Source organism: Rhea americana, unplaced genomic scaffold, assembly GCF_003343005.1.
Source record: "Rhea americana isolate MKP2758 unplaced genomic scaffold, rheAme1 scaffold_155, whole genome shotgun sequence".
Lineage (NCBI taxonomy): Eukaryota > Metazoa > Chordata > Aves > Rheiformes > Rheidae > Rhea > Rhea americana.
In genome coordinates, this window is record NW_028185650.1 from 171,806 (window position 1) to 189,796 (window position 17,991).

The following is a 17,991-nucleotide window of genomic DNA, read 5'->3' on the forward strand; positions in this document are numbered from 1 at the left end:
TTAAAGCTAAACTGCAGAAGAAATCTCAACTTCCAAATGAGTTGGCTGTCTTGGTCTGGTTCACCCCATCACCAACTAACTGCTGGTAACAGCACATGAAAGGGTTGAGACCACTTTCTTCAGCAGCTCGTAGTTGTTCCCGACTAAAATATTTGTGGAATTAGGCTGTAGGAGTTGAACTCTGAAGGGTAAAACTAGGGTTTTGCRTATCATGCTTGAATGCACATGTCCAAGCTCTTTAAGCAAGTGGATCCTTTTGGGGATCTAGGCTTTAGTGTGGTGTTTAGAGTTTTGTTTGTTTTTGTTTTTTTAGATGGTTCTTTTCCTGTAGTGAGTAATTGGAAGACTATTTTAAACCTTATTAAGATGTAATAGCACAAAATAAAGTATGACTGAATAATGATGATAGYTAAGTGTGTGTATATATGTATGTATGCACATATGCATATATACGACTAAAACCCAAACCACCCTGAAGGGTGGTTGTGGGGTCAGCAGGACAGGGAACGCAGTTGGGCAGGATTAGTCCTGGGCAGTTTACGCATACTCTCCCGTTCGCATGCTTTGTACTTTTTCACTGTGATGATGTAAATGTTGCCTGAACGCAGTATGTATGGCTTGGGGGTGTGTGTGTGTGTGCATGCTTGCATTTATTTATTTAAATGTATGAAACTGGGCTGTGGGTTAAGTGTCCTGAGAGTGCCTTCAGCACTGAGCTGTGCCTGGTGAGAGACCTTTGACTCTCAACTCTGCCTACCTCAGTTTTGTCTCTGTAAAATGAAATTTCACTTGTTTCATGATAGCATGGTAAGGAGAAGTGTTTGAAGACTGCAATAAGGAAATTGCATGTGGAACATGGATTAGTCCTGGACTTTCATGTCCAGTATGTGAAACATGTCTTGAGTAACTCATGTAAATCTACTATGCTAGTGTATCTTTTGTTTTTGTCATTAGATCATGAAGTTTATACCAGTCTGGTTATGACTGAATTAATAGCAATTTACAAAACTTTCACTTTCTCTCAAAAAGATATTAAGTCAAAATGACAATATGAAGATAACCAATAACTCTTAAGTATTTTTGTTYCCAAACTTGTGTCTGACTGCTCGAAGAGTGTTGCTGAGAATTACTSTGTGTTAAAGTAATACTTAAATATAACAGGTTGAATCAAGATTGTGTTTGTGGATTTAGACACATATGCATAAGAAGACACCTTTGCAGATGTGATTACAGAACTAGTACTTTGTAATGTAGTCTAATAATTCTAATTAGAAGTTCAGTATTTTGATTGCTAGAGGACATTGACAAATGTTTTTATTAAGGTACCAGCATCTTGGAATTTAGCCTATGAAGATTGATAAACATCCTTTATTATTGTAAACATCCTCTTGACTCTCTGCCAGCTACTGTCTGAAAGGAAGGAGAGGAAGGTAGAACCTTTTACTTGAGAGCTTGTTTTAAGGCAGTTATCCCATTATACGTACACATATGCATAACAGAAATAGAAGATTTTCAAAATCAGCTTAATAAAAATGCAGCAGCACCAGCAAAAAAATCCTTCTGTGACCTATGCAATGTTGTATTTGTTCTGTGAATATAAGGATGTATAAAAAAATGCTAATAATCGTGACTAAAGGTCTCAAATTCAAGAATATGTTCATAAACTTTAAGTCTCTTCAGCTAAAGCTTTTGGCGTCTTGCATTTTCCCTTTTCCCATCTTCCTGCCCCCTTCTTCCAGAATTAGATGCAGTTACAATTTTTGTTAGGGAATTAATGGATGTGAATCATAACCTGAATTGATGCTATTCAGGCATAATGATTACAACACATACACAGATAGTTTCTAAGAGGAGTGTTCCTGTAATATTCTCTTGATAATCAGATTTATTTTGTATTCGTTATTCTACAGCCAAATTAGTCTTCCATTACACTAAGCACAATCTTTCTTGAAGCAGCGACTGAYTTAGAATAATGCAGTTTAAGTCTGCTCAGGCTCTGACAAGTGTGCCTGGTGCTTCCCTTTTCTGCAACCGGTCAACATGGGRAGGGAAGGTTTTAAGATGGGTTGTGTTCAGGACTAGTTCAGTGATGACATTGCTGATCTGATGTTTTCTTTTTATCTTCATTTTGAAGGAGTGTTTTGGTTGGTTAACACTGATATCCATCATTTCCCTCTGGTGTTTGCAGTTACAGCTAGTCTTTTTTCTGATGCAGTCATTTTGTTCAGACTCTAATAGTTTTTCTGTCATTACTATGCGCARTCAGTTTGGATTTGATTTGCAACATATTAAGACTTCTTTTCAGTAACTTGTGTAACATAAAACTAAGACATGCTTGAGTGAGGAAAAGCAGCAGAATGCTAAATCTGCGCACGCAGGTTATCCTGGGTGGAAGAGTTGGGTGTAATTAGTTTGCATTCTGAACATTTGACTGTGTTTATATTCCAGTCCTCTTTTCAGTAAAAAGAAAGAGCGTTCCTAAACTGCTGTCAGGTGCAGGGATCAGAAATAACGCTCRCTGTGCATGGGAGAGTCCTTTCAGGTAAGTGAAGTCTTCCCTTCTGAGAAGAGTGTTTAAACAGCGGCTGAGTTCTGAGGGCACCTTGGTAGTAGGAGAGCGTTGTTACAAGTGTACTGAGTCCAGGTATGATGAAGAGAACCCTTCCTTTTGCTTGAGTTATGCCAAAATATTTCAAAATGTGAGGGAATTGTGAGGAATACAGGGAAGTGCAAGGAATACAGGAAATGTCAGGGAGCTGTGAGACTGAGGTGGTTCAGTGKTTGAAAACAGCCTGAGACCATAAATCAAGATGCTGTTAGAATGCAAGAGCAAGAATCAGAGAAGGTACTTGCATCGTACTGCTTATCTGAAGCAGACTCTGCTCAGACCTGTTATTGATGGCTTTTCTGGGTACCCTGTGGGTATTCCCTCAAGACAGCACAATGTCTGGATAGGTTGGTTGCACCATAGTACTTATAAAAACTCATGAAGTGTACTAAAAATTCACCTACCTATCCAGGGCCATTTAAACATGATGATTGCAGTTGCATGATGAGTTCCACGCGGAGCACAGCAAACCTGTTGGTTTGCCGTATGGACTCTTCCTTACGGGATGGAGCGCTGCTTTCTAATTATTTCTGCTTTACGTGACCATGCTAGTTGAAACCTTAGTGATGGGAAGTTGTTCTAGGTTGTTACCATTCCAAGTATGTGGTACCCTCAGACAGAAATCTCATGAAAATGTGCATCTTTAAGGTTTAAACTTCCCTTGTCATGAAGAAACATTTCTGTTTATTCACTTAGTCAGCAGTTAAAGTTTAAATATTATGGCACAGAATAATCAAAGTGATATATAGAATGATGGATCACTTTATTGTGGATTTCAAATACCTTTCAGTAGATCATGCTGACAGTGCTACAATGCCGAAGTATTTGAAACCGGGAAGCCAATCGTTTTTGTTCGTAATTGCTAGATAACCTTTTCACCTTTCTAAGAACTAGTTTAGCAGAGCAGTTATACATATGAATTATGGTATTATTTGCTACAGATCAGGAGAAGATACATTAACAGAGTGCACCAGTCTGGACTTGATTTGATTTATTTCCCATCTCTGGGACGTCAGGACTGCAAAGTCTCGTCTTCAATCTCATTACGAAGGTCATTCTAAAAACTGAAGCTGTACTGTAGGCAGTAACCAGGTCTGTGTTCTTTTCAAATGCTTCATTTTAGATCTCCAAGTTGAATTTTGCATCCAAAGATAGGTTTGGAGTGCACTGACAGCTTTTTGGTTGACTGATACCTGGAGGAAAAAAAAAAAAAAAAACTTTAGTAAAAGTTCACTTCTCTTTTTTTCTCCAAAGTAATGAGCAAGCAGTTGTCAGGTTTAATTAACAAAGCTAATGAAAAGGTTTTTTTATTTGAATGTCATATGACTCAACCCCCTCTCTTAGCAATTGCYGTTTTAGCAATACTGAATTGGGAGTTGGGAATCTTTCTTTTAAGGCCTTTTCTAGGGAGTCCTAGCAAAGTTATGGTGTTTTTTTTGGTGAAACTGTAGTATACGGTTATGCGATTGCTTCAGTGTGGCACGAATTCATGTGGCCCCGGGAAGGTACCATCTCGCCCTTCGTCCTTCCACCCCAACTCAGCTGCCCCCTCCTTCCTGGCCTGTCCTAGGTGAGATTTCATGTGGGGCTGCACAGTGGGCTGAAGCAAGGAAGCAATCCTGCTGAATTTGAACACTTCCAAAGAGAGGTAGGGAGCTCCCCCACGAGCAAGCACATGGTTTATACTGGACTGAGGGACCCTGCACATCCTTAGTAGGATGTTTCAGAAATCAGCTGTCACTTACAGCCCATCTGCTTACTTATGCAGAGTTTGTTCAAGTTCCTGCTCTAAGTTATTTGAACTTCATCTGAATCGTTTGATAATGTTTTCTTTCTCATGCTTTTCCTAATCCCACCAGAAGTTAGCCATCATGCATTTGTAGTAATGGCACTGTCATGTTATAATTACRTGAAATCATTTAAGATCTACTTTAGGCTATTGATGGCCACTGTYGATGGAGGTCAAGGATCATGTAAGAACCTCACAGTTTTTCAGAATAAGTCTCCAAATGCATGAAAAAAAAAATTTGTTGGGTTTTTGATTCAAATGGCTGCAATACAGCGGAGACAGTTTTTGTTCTTTGAAGTATTCTCCTATTTCTAAAATCCTGTTTAAAGCTTTTTTTTTGCCTGTTCCCAAGACACTGCTTTTTAAAGTCAATCTTAAAGTTTAAAATAATTTTAATAATGCTTATACTGTTTTACCTCAGGAACACAGGCTAACTTTTTAGATAGATATAATGTGGAATCAGAGAGTGATTATTGCTCACCAGGTTTGTTTTTGTTTCATCTAAGAGTAACTKTTTTTAGAGCCACGTGTCTATATCTAAGTATTGAAGGTACCTAAGTGTCATGTGGAGATCATAGCTTCTATTAAGTAGCCCTAGTTTGTAGCATTTCCGTGAGTATAATTCAGTGAGGGAATGCTTTGTCTGATACTGTTTTTAGACAAATGTTTTAATGGAGATTGATAGCCACTTTTTTTAAAAAACCAAGTTCAACTGATGGAATGTAAACCTTTTCTGGCATGTTTATTTAAATGAATCACTGAAACAAGTTTTTCTCAAGGCTTTTATTTAGAAGAAGAGTCATGTCCTGCCCTGAGGGTGTAGGAAAGCAAGTGAAGATTTGTTTCTGTGTATTCTTGACTTTGATGGACAATAACTCAAATGGACTAGAGAACAAGCCAGTATATGGACTGTGAAATTTCTTGAAAAGTATTCACTTGTAATGGGAACAGTATTTGTGTTAACATACCAATTCTCCTTTTACATTTGAACTCTCTAGGCTGTCATAAGACTAAAAAGAAATTTCTCTTCTTTAGTGGAAATACCTAGTCTACTGAGTGTATTTAGTTGAGAAGCTGACTTGAATTATGTGTAAGGGTAGGGTGCTCCTGCTGTTATTTCGGTTAAGCTTAGCTGCTGAGAACACTTGGCTTGCTCCTTTAGGCTGGATCTGAGTTCAGCCTCCCTCCAGATACTTCCATGACTTTGGAAGAAAATCATTTTTTTTTTCTGGCCTCTCTTGATTTTCTGTAACTACTACTTAACTATGTTAGTCTGGTTCTGCCATGTTTGCAGTTACTGAAATTTTTAAACTTTTCATTAGAACAGTATCTCATTGCAAAGTAAAAGTAAGCTAAGTTTACTGCACTTCAAAAAACAATCTTCTGCTACAGCAGATCAAGTTCCTTTCTCTTCTGCTCTAGGTTGCTTTTTGGCACTAGTAAAAGAATGCCACAAGTCTGAGACTCTGCACTTCAGTAAGTAATGTGAATATTTCACATACTAACTTTCATAAAGAATGCAGCAAGATTAACCTTTATTCATACTTACTTTTTCATAACTTAATTTCCCACAGTAACAGCTTTCTTATCTCCAGTTTCCTAGATCTGCAGTTCATTTAGAAACAAGGGTATCTGGTCTTGGGTACCCATGTTTAAAATCATGTTGTTCTTCAGTGTGTCTTTCTTTGTGTCCAAGTATGTTAGTCATAGAGTTTAGACTTCAGCATTTTTAGATAAACAAATTTGCTATCTTACTCTGCTCTTCCTTCTGCCTCTACCTCCTAACTTGGATTCATCCTTTTAATATCTTGTAATTACTTACTTACATTCTACTCATGCAACTATTGTAAAAATGATGTATCCAGTGGTGAGGTCTGTGATGAGGTGGTATGCATTATTTGACAAGCTGTCTGCTAACATGTCACATACCTGCTTTGACAAAAGCCATTTTTTTAAGGCTGTTCAGTCTATCTCAAACTTGCACTGTAAATTAATCAAAAATACCCAGTGTAATCTATCTAGCAGACCTAACTTTGCAGTGCTGTTTGTACTAAAAGAAGACCAGGAAAGATGCAAACTCTTAAAGTCTGTACTTCTGTATGTTTTATTAACAAACTCGATATTCTTGCACTGAAACCCAGACATTCAATATCACTTTATTTTTAATACAAGAAAAAAGATGTGGACTAGATTCTTAGTTATGTGCAGTCAGTCTGGGCATAGATGGTCCTGTGGTAGTAAGACCATCTTAAGAATGCTATTTCAGTAATTATGCTGTACTTGAAAGGGAGCTGGATAATTCTGATAGCCTTGTGTTGGACAGTTAGAGCTAGGAATAGACTTTCATGAATCTTTAATCGTTAACTACTTTAATAGTCTCTGGATTCACGGGGTTCTTTCTTACATTTCTCTTTTGGTTTAGGTTTATTAAAAGTAATATGTTCAGAGTGTTCTGTGGCTTTCTTTCAGTTTTTCTCATGGATAAATGARGACTAAATTCTCAATGTTGCATCTCATTTTATTAGCAAAACTGCTGCAACTTTAGAATGGACAAGAATCAAGACAGATTCCAAAACTTGTCTATTCAAATAATACGCAATGGAGAGTTTGCTGCTGCTCATGGCTAGGCATGTAGTTCTAGAGAAATTACATTAGCATTGAGTTGTCTTTAGTTTGTATAATTTTAGTAATACTCTTGTAAATGCAGATGTCTTTTTTTTTTTTTTAAGTTTCAGGCTCTTCATGGAAATTAATCATTCTGACCTTTGTGAAGTAAATATTTTTATTAATGGGAAAATTACAGAACAGACAAGTAAAATTCCTTGTCTGAATTATGCAGAGCTCTTAGACATATGGTCAAGTTACTAGACTTATGTCTGTTTTCATTAAATTCTTTACAATTTTTTCATGTAATCTGTAATTATATTGACACTCTCTAAACAGAGATACAGATGCTTTTTGTTCACTCATCAGTGAAGTGACCATGAGGATAACTGAAATATTTACAGAGCAATATATCTTAATGCTGATAAATGGGCTGTCTACTGAGAAGCATACAAAAGGGTGTGATTTTCCTGGGAAACTAGGCAAGAAACCCTCTTTCATGAACTTTGCCAGACTAAGAAAAAATTAAAGTCCTTAAATGAACAGAGAAAAGCCTTTTCTAATTGAAATTACCAAGTCTGCCAAGCAAGTCCCATGGGTATGGAAATGTAAGACATTTGTCGTTTATGGAGTAACATATTGACTGTTCCTGTGGAATGTAAGTATAAAAGATACATCTCCACTGAAAATGAGCAATCTTGGATATAGCCAGAGAGAGTATCTTGAATTACTTCTATTCCTCTAACTTAGTAGGATGGAAATGATGAATTTTACTTTGTCTTACAGATAGCATGGATGAACGTTTTTATTTTTTGTGATGGAAGGCTTGTAACACAGGAAAGCAGAAATTGTTACATGTATGAAAAAAAATTGCAGCTTAAGAATTATCACATCTGTCTTAGTTTAGTTTTGAATTAAGGGTAGAAAAAGATGACTTCTGATGTGTGAAACTTAGTGATTCTTAGAAGGTTTCTTTTTCAGTTTGAATCACTTTCCAAGCTTTTGAAGACTGGATAACTTATGTTCAACAAGAAAAAAAAATGTTTTTCTTTCTTTGCATATTTTGAAATAAAAGTAAAGTAGGCTTTTTAAATGAATTTTACAGGCAATAGACACATCATTTTATTACATATGGTATACATTTCTGGTATGTTCTGAAGGGGGTTGGTGGAAACTTGTAGAAATGAGGGAGGTTTATACAAATGATGCTCACACAACATAATCTGTTTGGATATTCTTGACTTAAACCTTTTTGTGGTGAAAGGTGAAATAATGGAGCTTCCACAATATGCCTGCATATTTTGTAAACTGGAAAAATTTAATACCATGGGATTTCTGTGTTTACAAATGTTACTGCATCCCAGTGGAAACATACTGGTTGATCAGCTTGCACTAATGCCATTTAGTAAAGTGCTTTGTAGCTTTTAATTTGTTAACTGTTAGGCAGTTCTCTGCATTTTTGTTTTGGATATCCAATTTGCCAGGCTAGTGTATTGTTGCTTAAATTGTGCGTAGTATTAGTTCATCAAAGTGCTGATGAAAGTCTTTGTACGAAGAGGAGTCATGGTTCTGCACCCTGAGTGCTAGAAGTCCGAAGACTAATATAGTTCTGACTCTGCTTGACTTTGAACAACCTTTTTTTTTCTCTTGCCTTAATTTCCCTTTGTATTTGGTTTAATGATATTTACCTTATCGTCAAAACCCTCTGAACTCTTATCAGTAAAAGCTTTCTAAGAGTCGTGTCTTCCACTGTACTTCTGATTGACAGATGACTTAAATTCCAAGTACCTAAGTCAGTAGAGATGCCCCCTCAGTTCTCGATTTTGACAGAAGCCAAAGGRCTTAAAATCACACATGAAAGAAGAAAAAATAAAAGCAAAATGGAAAAAAACTTTCAAATTACGATTTTGCAAATTTTTACTGAACTCACTAGTACCCCTGCTTCCAGCATTTTCTCCCACAGCTGGACTGTCAGTTCTGTGGTGCAAGATTAGGCTACAGAATACTAGGGCGACTTTTCTGAAGAGCAGACCTAACTTGGGGAAGAGGGAATGTTGGAGAGCAAAAAGGAGGACTTAGTACTTYGGGGGGTGAGCGGGATTCTGTTTGCATTTCCTGAGGTTTTTCTCCATTTAAAACTTTTATGTATTTTTATCCATATAATTACTTTAAGGTGCTTACTGTTAATTTGTCTGCTGTACCTCCAGAGTCCACAGTTTCGTGGTTATGTTCCGTGAATTCCTTGGTGTTTCATTTCAGTTCAGTACTGGRCAAAAGCGTTACCTCATAGATGAGGAACTCTTTCAAGTGAGCGGTATCTTCTTGGTACAGATATTTTTACTTGCAGCATATGAAATTATATTCACGGTAAATGTAAAGCCGCTTAAACTCCGTTGTGTGCCTAGAAAAACTGGATTCAGTGTGAAAGTATGTAAACCTTGGTGGTTGTGAATAATCAGGAAGGGGTACGGCTTCCTGCACTAAAAGGAGGCTGTGGAAATTATATYTTTAGAATAAGGTTTCTGAGGTAAAATGAAATTAAATGCAACTGTTGCATACCTGTTGAGAAAAACTTTTAAGAATGTCAAGAATTAAAGTGACTGACTCCGGTTGACAGGGCAGCAAAGTAGCTAAAGACCTGAATGCAATATTACTAATTTTGATTGATACTGTACTTATGGCAATGATAAATGTATAAATCTGTGTGTGTGTGTGTGTATATATATATATTCACATATATACAATAATATGTGTATAAATCCTCCACGAATCTCCCTTCATTCCAAATTGAAGTGTAATTCAATTTCAAATCATTTTTTCTGTTACGCAGTTATACAGAAGGTAAATAAGACAGTAAAAAAAGTTTCAGTAGTTCAGCAGTTATCTYTATTAGCAATGTCTGCCTGAGAAAGTTTTTAGGGTTCTTAATGTCTGAAAAGCAAAATGTAAATAGTCTCTCTCTGCTTTTTGACATTATCCTCTGGCAGTCATCAGCACTGTTACAGGGGCTTTTTTAATTCCTAATGATCTTGGTCTGGTTGGAGATCTTGGAGCCTGTAGATACAAGGCAGCCTTTTACATTACCATTGGGCTGTTCTGTAACTCTAACAGGACCTAAAATCTAATTTTACCTAAAAATGAAATTTGTGGAAAAATACAACAGATCAAATTATTTTGGCAGCAATTYTTGAAGCAAAGGTTCTTTAGCTTGACAAGCTGAGCGTGAAAGCATATGCCTTATTAGGATGTAAATTCTATGTATATGATTCATTGGTTGTGTAATAAGGTTTTTATGCATTCTTTTTAATCTGATGGAATTATACATGTGTTAGTATATAGACAGACTATTTTAATGTTTCAGAAGGAATATTTTACCATTCTACAGAAGCATTACTGAAGAGACTAAGAGTGAAAGTCAGGATTGCTATTTAGGAGAAGTCTATATACCTTCTATTAAAAATGACTGAAGATTTCCTAAACCAGGGAATTTCAATTTTTACTACTTTGTACACCTCTGTAATTATTTTTTTATACTTGTTTCCGTGTTGTGTTTGACCTGATAGGATTTGTGCCTCAGAGGCCTTGAGGAGCAACTGTCTTGTGTTTCAGGCGGGATCGTAAGAGTTGAGCGGTGCCCCTAAGCGTGCTGCTTTTGCTTGCCAAATAGGTTTGTGCAAGCCAGGCCGTGTGCTTTTTAAAGTTCTGCCTTCCCCGTGTTTCCGGCATGTATGAGGAACAGCCATTGGTGCTGAAGGATTAAACAGTGAAAAGATGCATAAAGCTGGAATATTCTTTGTAGTAATGTTATCTTTGATTGCTAGTTTCTGGTGTTCAGATCTTTAGAGCGTGTGTTTGGCTGGAGATGAACCTGACAGCACCGCAATCGCTCTGACGGTTGCGGCGTCTCGGGAGCGAGGTGACGTGCAAGCTGTGCTCTGGGGGGCCACGGCTCAGTCTCCTGCGAGCGCGGCCCTTTGGAAATGCCAGCCCAGCGCGGGAGGGGATTGCGCGCTGAACTCTGAGCTCCCTGCGGCTGGGATGCTTAATGCAGGTTGCAAGCCAGTGCCCAAAGGCATGGGATCAACAGGGATCCTGCCTCTTGTAATTTATTTATTTCCCCCCTCCTCCTCTCCTTGAAGTCCATGGATGGGACTTGTCCTGGCTGCCTTAATGGCTGTCGGTTCCTGCAATAGTAATTAAAGTAATAATCGTCTAACGCACTTGCGTCAAAAGCCTTTTGTTTTTATTGTGAAGGGAAAGACAGACTCGTTACAAATATTTTCATAGCTTTATGATGGCACGAGAGCGCTTTGTGCAGAGGTCCCTGTTTACAAATTCTGATGCGTGTGGTTGTTGCCTTCACAAAGAGAATGCAGAAGGATGCTCTTTGAGGCTTGAAAGGCCTGCTTGCTTGTCCTGGGAGACARACAGACTGGAGGCTGTGTAGGCTGGAGAAGAAAATTATTTTTTAAATGTTTATCTTTGAGAAACGACTAATAACKTCTTATAGCTTATTTTTTCAAGAGTTTTGGGTTCTGTTGGATTCCAATGAAAAATGAATGCTACAAATTCTTAGTTTCTAGAAATAAGACTTTTGGCATGAGCTGGATGCAATATTCTCTCCTTCTCCTCTCTCTTTTATTTTAAAGAAGGCTTAAGATATAATTTCAATACTTGCTAATGTTTTTAATTATATAAAGTTTCTAAAGCTTCAAACTGCTGTTCTACAACTATCCTACAATTGCTTCTCTGTGAATGTAGCTTCTGTATTATGCAGCAGAAAGATGGAGAAATGACCTCCTCCTTGTTCAGGCTGGGAGGATTCTGAGACCTAGGGGATAATCTGCAAGGATTCTTCAAACTGCTTGTAATGCTCAATACTGACATCTGGTTCTACRTGGAAAACAAGGCTTTGAATTCTCCAAGTAATGCATTTTAGTTCTTTCAAGGGTGATGTAGGAAAATAGCCCTTTTCAGCAGAACCAAGTTCGTTCTTYCCTCCCCCCTTACGTACGCCTACACCAATGTTTTTTCAGCTCTGCAAGCGTGTGTGTTTTTTCTCTTTGCTCACTCTCTCCGCTGTGTAGGCGGCCTTTCCAATCACAATTGAGCTTCACAGGCAATCTTTAAAGAAGAAAAAAAAAAAGCTCATTTAAACAGCAGGTCTGTAATTTAACACCAAAGAAAAAGAAAATGGAGAGTCCTGATTTAGAATTATGGTGCATCTCAGTAGTGGTTGAATAGGCAAAAAAAATTAGCCATAATGAAAATGACCAAAATATTTCTTGAACAGAAGGCCGCCATGTGTGGAAATTTATTCACCTCCTGCCCAAACGACTGTTTCCAAAAAGTAAGTAGTGCAATCACAGAAGTGTCAGAAATATTTTAAACACTTCACTATCTTCATTAGACTGAGCTGGAATCAAAATTTTCTACTGCAAAATTAGAACATCTTTCTACCTGAAAGAGGCTCAGTTTATTGGTAATAGGAARGCTAAAATGCATTATTTAGAAATGAGTTTCTTTACCTTTTGGGAAGTGCTGTTATACTTGCTCAGTTTTTTTCTAATGCAGCTCTTTTGATGATGATACTTTTTTTTTTTTCAAAGATCTTAATTTCATACCTTATTGCAAGTTAGATTTAGGCTTGTTTAYAAAAATAAAACCCTGTAGGCTATATTATAAATTGCTTAAATGAAGAAAGACTATAAATACTTTCTTGAGCTTTATTGACAATGCTGTCTGGCACTTGTTAAAGAATTTTAAGTAGTTGGTGGCAAGAACATTAGTATCCATCAAACTCTATTAAACTGTTCTTGGGAGAGTAGCAATGAGCCAACTCTTGGTGTTGGGGGGCTACAAATTATCTGTGTAGYGATCTGTCAAATGTCAGAGGTTGTTAGACTAAAATAAATAGCAATTTGTGCCATGGTTTTTGGTACAGTTTCAGTATGGTGGCTGAAGGCTGCCACCCTTGTTTGCTTTCTCTGCCTTATGTCAGCACGGGGCCTGTGTTGCTGTGTAGTGAACTGCACTGGGGAAAACCAGGTTGGAGAAATGATCCAGCTCTTCTTGTTCCCTKTATTTTAATGTGGACGTTAATGCGGCTCTCTGGGGAGATGTGCTGTGAATGCCGTCCTACACTTGAGCTGGCCGAGCAGGGGCTTGGAGGAAGTTGGTGAGGACAGGTGGTCAGTGGCCGTGCGTGGTGTAGCTCCAGCGTGTGTCAGCGCGCACACGTGGGCGAATGTAGTGTGAACCTCTCGATGGGTTACATCCGTCGGCCCGGTCTGATTTTAGTGGGCTCCTGTCACCTCTGGTACAAGCCTTTTGTAGCRATAGATCAGGGTCAGATGCTGTGGCTATACCACGTGGGAGCTCCTTTCAGGAAGAAGACGTGAGGGGACTAGATGGCTCCTCCATCTTCTTGGTGTTTATGAGCATGCCTGAAAGCAGGTCACGCTCAGCATGCTATGGAGTACCAGGGTTTGTCCCCTTTGCAAGAGCACCATGGTTCTTGCAGGCTGTTCCTTTTTAATCTACTTGTTTAACAAAACTTGTGCTTTAAGGAAAGGATGACTGACTATTCAGCATGTACCTGATTCATGGTAAGGACTGGCTTTCAGTACATGGTACATCCTTTCACAGCGAAGTGTGGTGTGCTTCCAGGGAGCCTGTGGAAAGATGGTAAGGATGAAGTGAGCGTGAGATGCTGCAGTGCTGCCCGTGCAGTGCCACTGCCTGGGGTCTGTCAGTTGGAGTCCTTTGCAAGCGTGTGCAAGATCATTGTCTTTGTTCAAGAAGACAGATTAAGAAGGTTGAATTGATTTTTATTTTACTTTATTTTTTCCCCCATCTCCTCTCCCCAGGGATGGGCAGAGGTGGGTTCGTTTTCAGGTGGATCAGCTTCCTGAACTAYAGCACAACATAGTTGTGCAAGTCCTTGCTGTGTGAAGGGAAATGGCTAGAAACGCTTGCTACCCTAAAACGCTAGAGTACTTTGCAACCCTAAGAACTTGTGTTTGTCAGAATTACAGGCAGAGCCCCTCCACCAAAAAAAATTTTGAGTCTGTTTGTTGACAAATGTTGAAAATTACACCTGTAGGATATGCAGAGCTGTCCAGGCTTGGAAATGACAAGCATTGTAATAAACATTTCTAATAAACAAAGATCCCCCTCTTAATATCACTTCGTCAGTTTGTGAGATGTTTAAAGGAGGAAAAGTGTTAGTTTGAGACCTGTTTCTTTTCTGGTTGCAATTGTGTTGAGTAATACTGTTGTTTGTATTGAGTGTCAGAGTTTAAGTCTGTTCAGAAATGCTGTTTGCAAAGCTGCCTTGTGCTGGCAGTGGACTGTTCAGCCTCCAAGGTTTGATTTACTTCAGCAACAAAAATTCTTCCTTTGGAGGATGTTTATATTGGAAGGAAAAAAAAGTCTCGGATGTATTTGTTCCATGATTTAGAGGAACCCTTGAAAAAGGCTGCTTTAATTATTTTTCCCCCTCCTTAAACTATTGTCTTTCCCCTYGACACCATCTCTAGCATCGCATGCAGTTGTTTTCCTGATTCGCCCTGGTAGGTAACTGTCAAAGTTGCAGACAAAGGAGAAGGACACGGTGTTGCCCAGAACTTTTCCACTGCACCATACAAAAGTATTTTTTTTGAAGTTTATGGTCTGGAGAGAGAAATTTTCATCCTAAGCCCTAGGTAGTGGGGCATGGAACTGACAAGGAGTTAGGGTTGTCTTGAGCAGGGAAATGAAAACCGTGTTTTAGCCGTTAATCAAACCTGGTGGTGGAAAGTAAAGGAATAGGGTTTTTCCCGCCGCTTTTGGAGCTGCAGTTCGACTTTGTCTTATTTTCCATCAATGGTCACACGATGTCCAGTAGTTAACCTAATTTTGCCAGTGATAATGTCACCAAGTTATACCACCAAGTATACGTGCAATTCTTGTTCATCGGTTGAAATCGTTTTCCAGTGGAATTGTGTGTGTGGTTTTTTTTTCTTTTTTTACATCGTCTTTGAATTTAAGCTCGTAGCAGATCTTTCTATACAAAATTAATTTCAAACTGAATTTGTTTCATGGGTGGTCCTTTGAAGTTGTTTATGAGCTATGTTTCTGTAGATTCAGACTTGTTTGTTGGAATTAGTGAACAGACTTTATGGATTTCTACTTTCTAGTAAAGTATAACCACATTAGTAGGTATTTTTTCTATTTTTAGCAATGTGCTCCAATAAAGCTAAGTTCTGCTTGTTTCAAATAGAGAATCGAATTAGATATGTAAGTTATTTAGGTATAAGACATTCAATTGCACTAACTTTAATTTTTGTTAGATTCTCCACATTAGTATTTTTTTTTTTGGATCAATATTAAAAAAAAAATCTGCATACAACTTCCTGGGAGACTGCTTGTTTCTCCTGGGAGACTGCTTGTTTCTCCTGGGAGACTGCTTGTTTCTCCTGGGAGACTGCTTGTTTCACCTTGACGTGCTGTTTAAAAAGCGCTGGAGGGAGGGAGGAGGAAGGGGATGGTCAGTGTGGTGAAGTGGCTAATGCTGACCTTAAAAAGTTAAGTTTTGTAGGAAAGTGCTTAAAGCTTCTGGGTTACCTGTCCTGTTCTTTCCCCATTGAGAGGTTGAAGGCCTGTGGCTTCATTCATCGCTGGGGTGGTAAAGCCTCGTTGTCYGGGGTGACGGGGGCCAAGCTGTTCTTTCACAGGGGCATGTTCAAGAGTACATAGTGCTGTATTGCCTAAAACGGGAGACAGCAGCTGTGGGAAACGTTTCTTTGGGAAATGACAGTAGAGGATGTACGGAATCATGTTCATCTCTTATTTTGCGGTTTTTGGGTCTGTTCCTCCCCCTGAAATTTTCCCAAGGTTTAGTTGGTGATTGTACACAGAGTTTCTGTTGGTATGGTATGTGTTTGTACTTTAGCCTATTTCCACTGAGGAGTCCAAAGAAAGTTTGAAGTAACCCCCTGCAATTACTGTTTCCAGAGGTGCTACTCTTTTTTTTTTATATATATATATATATATATAAAAAAAAAAGAGGATGGATGTTGCTTGGGGAGCACGTGCATGTGCCTGTGTGTACACATGCATACCTGTGTATGCATGCATGAAGAGGAGGAGGAAGGGGATAGAGATATTAGATACTCTCATTGAAATATAATTCCTCCAAGTTAGTGATTGTCTCCTGTAATAATATTATGTCTTAAGGCTGAAACGGTAACCATAGTTGTGATCTTTAAATGGAAAAGAAATAGAAAGTACTTAATGTATTTTTTTAACCTTCCTTTATGTTTAAAAACAGTGCAGTGAATTACCAGTAGTAAATATGCTACAGTTTGGGAGATTATTTAATATACTCTAGAACTTGATGGTAATTGCAATTGCCACTTTTGATTCAACAAAATTGGATCATGTTCTTAATAGCAAAATCTGGCCATAATAGGAGGTAGGTGGTCGTGAGGTCTCAGCCTTGTTTCATTGCACACRAGAATGAAAGAATTACATGCTTGTTCAGAAACTTGGTGTATAGGACTGAATGAAAAGAAGGAGGCTTAGATCATGTTAATTTTTGGTTATCTCTTTGTTGGTGAGGGTTTTCTGCTTTGATCGCTGTTTTATTAGTCTGGGGTGACTAAAGATTTTAGCCGCCTGGATAGCAGTGATTCACTGTGTTTGCGCCTGTGGGTTGACTAGGCGGGCTGAGAAGGAGGATGCGTGTGCTGTGTCTGCACGCTTCCCGCTTTCCAAACGGTGAGACACATCCAGGTTAGCGTTAATCTAGCTAGCCAGGAGTTTAAAAACAGACAAAAAGCCAGCCCAGTGAGCGCTCAACAGCATGGATTTTAGCAAGGCCTGTTTGAGGCTGACAGGGAGCCCCGGGTGCTTAATCGCTGCAGTCCTGTGCCCTCGTTTCTTTATTGCTAGTTTGTCCATAACCTAGTTTAGATCATAACTGTGCCGTATTTTATGTCACTTCATGTCTGCAGTGTACCTGTAGGCCCTGTTGATGTTTGTGTCACTTCCTAGCTAGTAAGAGTTTTATTATCAGGTGGAATGAAACCTATTTTACATTAAGTTCTGTAGTTTGTGTATATATGGAGAGCTATTAGTAGATGAAATACATACATTGTATAATATTTGAGTCTTCCCTTGTTTTACCTTTAAAATGTACTGTGCAGTATAACTTAGAACTACTGTGTGTTATTACAAATGTACATTGATTGACAAATGTGATGTTTTCTGTAATTGATATTGGAATATTAACATCTTGTGGGACTGGTTGGCAATATATCGGCAACCCTGATAGGTTGAGTTTCCGCATGGTTCAGTGTGCGTACTGCTGAAGTGTATCGTGCTGTGCTCCTTAAACTTCAATAGCAACAAATTTCTGCGGTTAAAATATTTTTCATTTTTGCAGGTTTGTAACGAGAATTTACTATTAAATCTGAGACACTTCATTGAGGTGGGATATGTGAAACGGGGAAAAGAAGGTAAGTTCATGGAGTGATGCATGATTTTAAAGCCGGGGGGACCACAGAGTATCCTCATTGGAACTAGGAACTATTAACTTCATTACTGTGCTGCCTTTGACTCTGCTTCAATTTCTTTTGTAAAGGGAAAATGCTAGATTCCTCTGTAAAGTGTTGTGGAATCATGTTTGACTGCTACTGCTGTAACTACCTTGACCATTAGATTTTCTGAACTGATGCCTCGGGGCAGGTACCCTGAGCTGAAATACAGCATTTATTTGGAAATCTTCCAGTTTCAGTAAAAACACTTCTGTGAATTTGGAGATGAGCAATTCTTAAAAGATTCCAGCTCTCTAAAAAYGAGAGAGGTCTCATTTCTCCTCTGAATTTGTTTAGGTGTAGTTTCCAGTAATTGATTCATTTATACCTCTGCTAGTTAAAGATCAGATTCCTTCCCATGCTGTACAAATAGCATTGTCATACCTTCTCTTATTCTCTTAGACACTTCA

The 17,991-nt window shown here is 38.5% G+C and overlaps 1 protein-coding gene across 5 annotated transcripts in view; it reads left to right on the top strand.

Annotated features, from left to right (window-relative positions):
* SIPA1L1 (signal induced proliferation associated 1 like 1) overlaps positions 1-17,991 on the top strand; it is a 198,703-nt gene that overhangs the window by 38,762 nt on the left and 141,950 nt on the right. For 4 of the 5 annotated variants that reach the window (XM_085299806.1, XM_085299810.1, XM_085299809.1 and 1 more), the window contains exon 3: positions 17,431-17,503. The exons of the other annotated variant lie outside the window; for it this stretch is intronic. The gene's annotated coding sequence lies outside the window, so the exon portion shown is untranslated. The remainder of the gene's footprint in view (positions 1-17,430; positions 17,504-17,991) is intronic. 5 annotated transcript variants of the gene reach the window in all.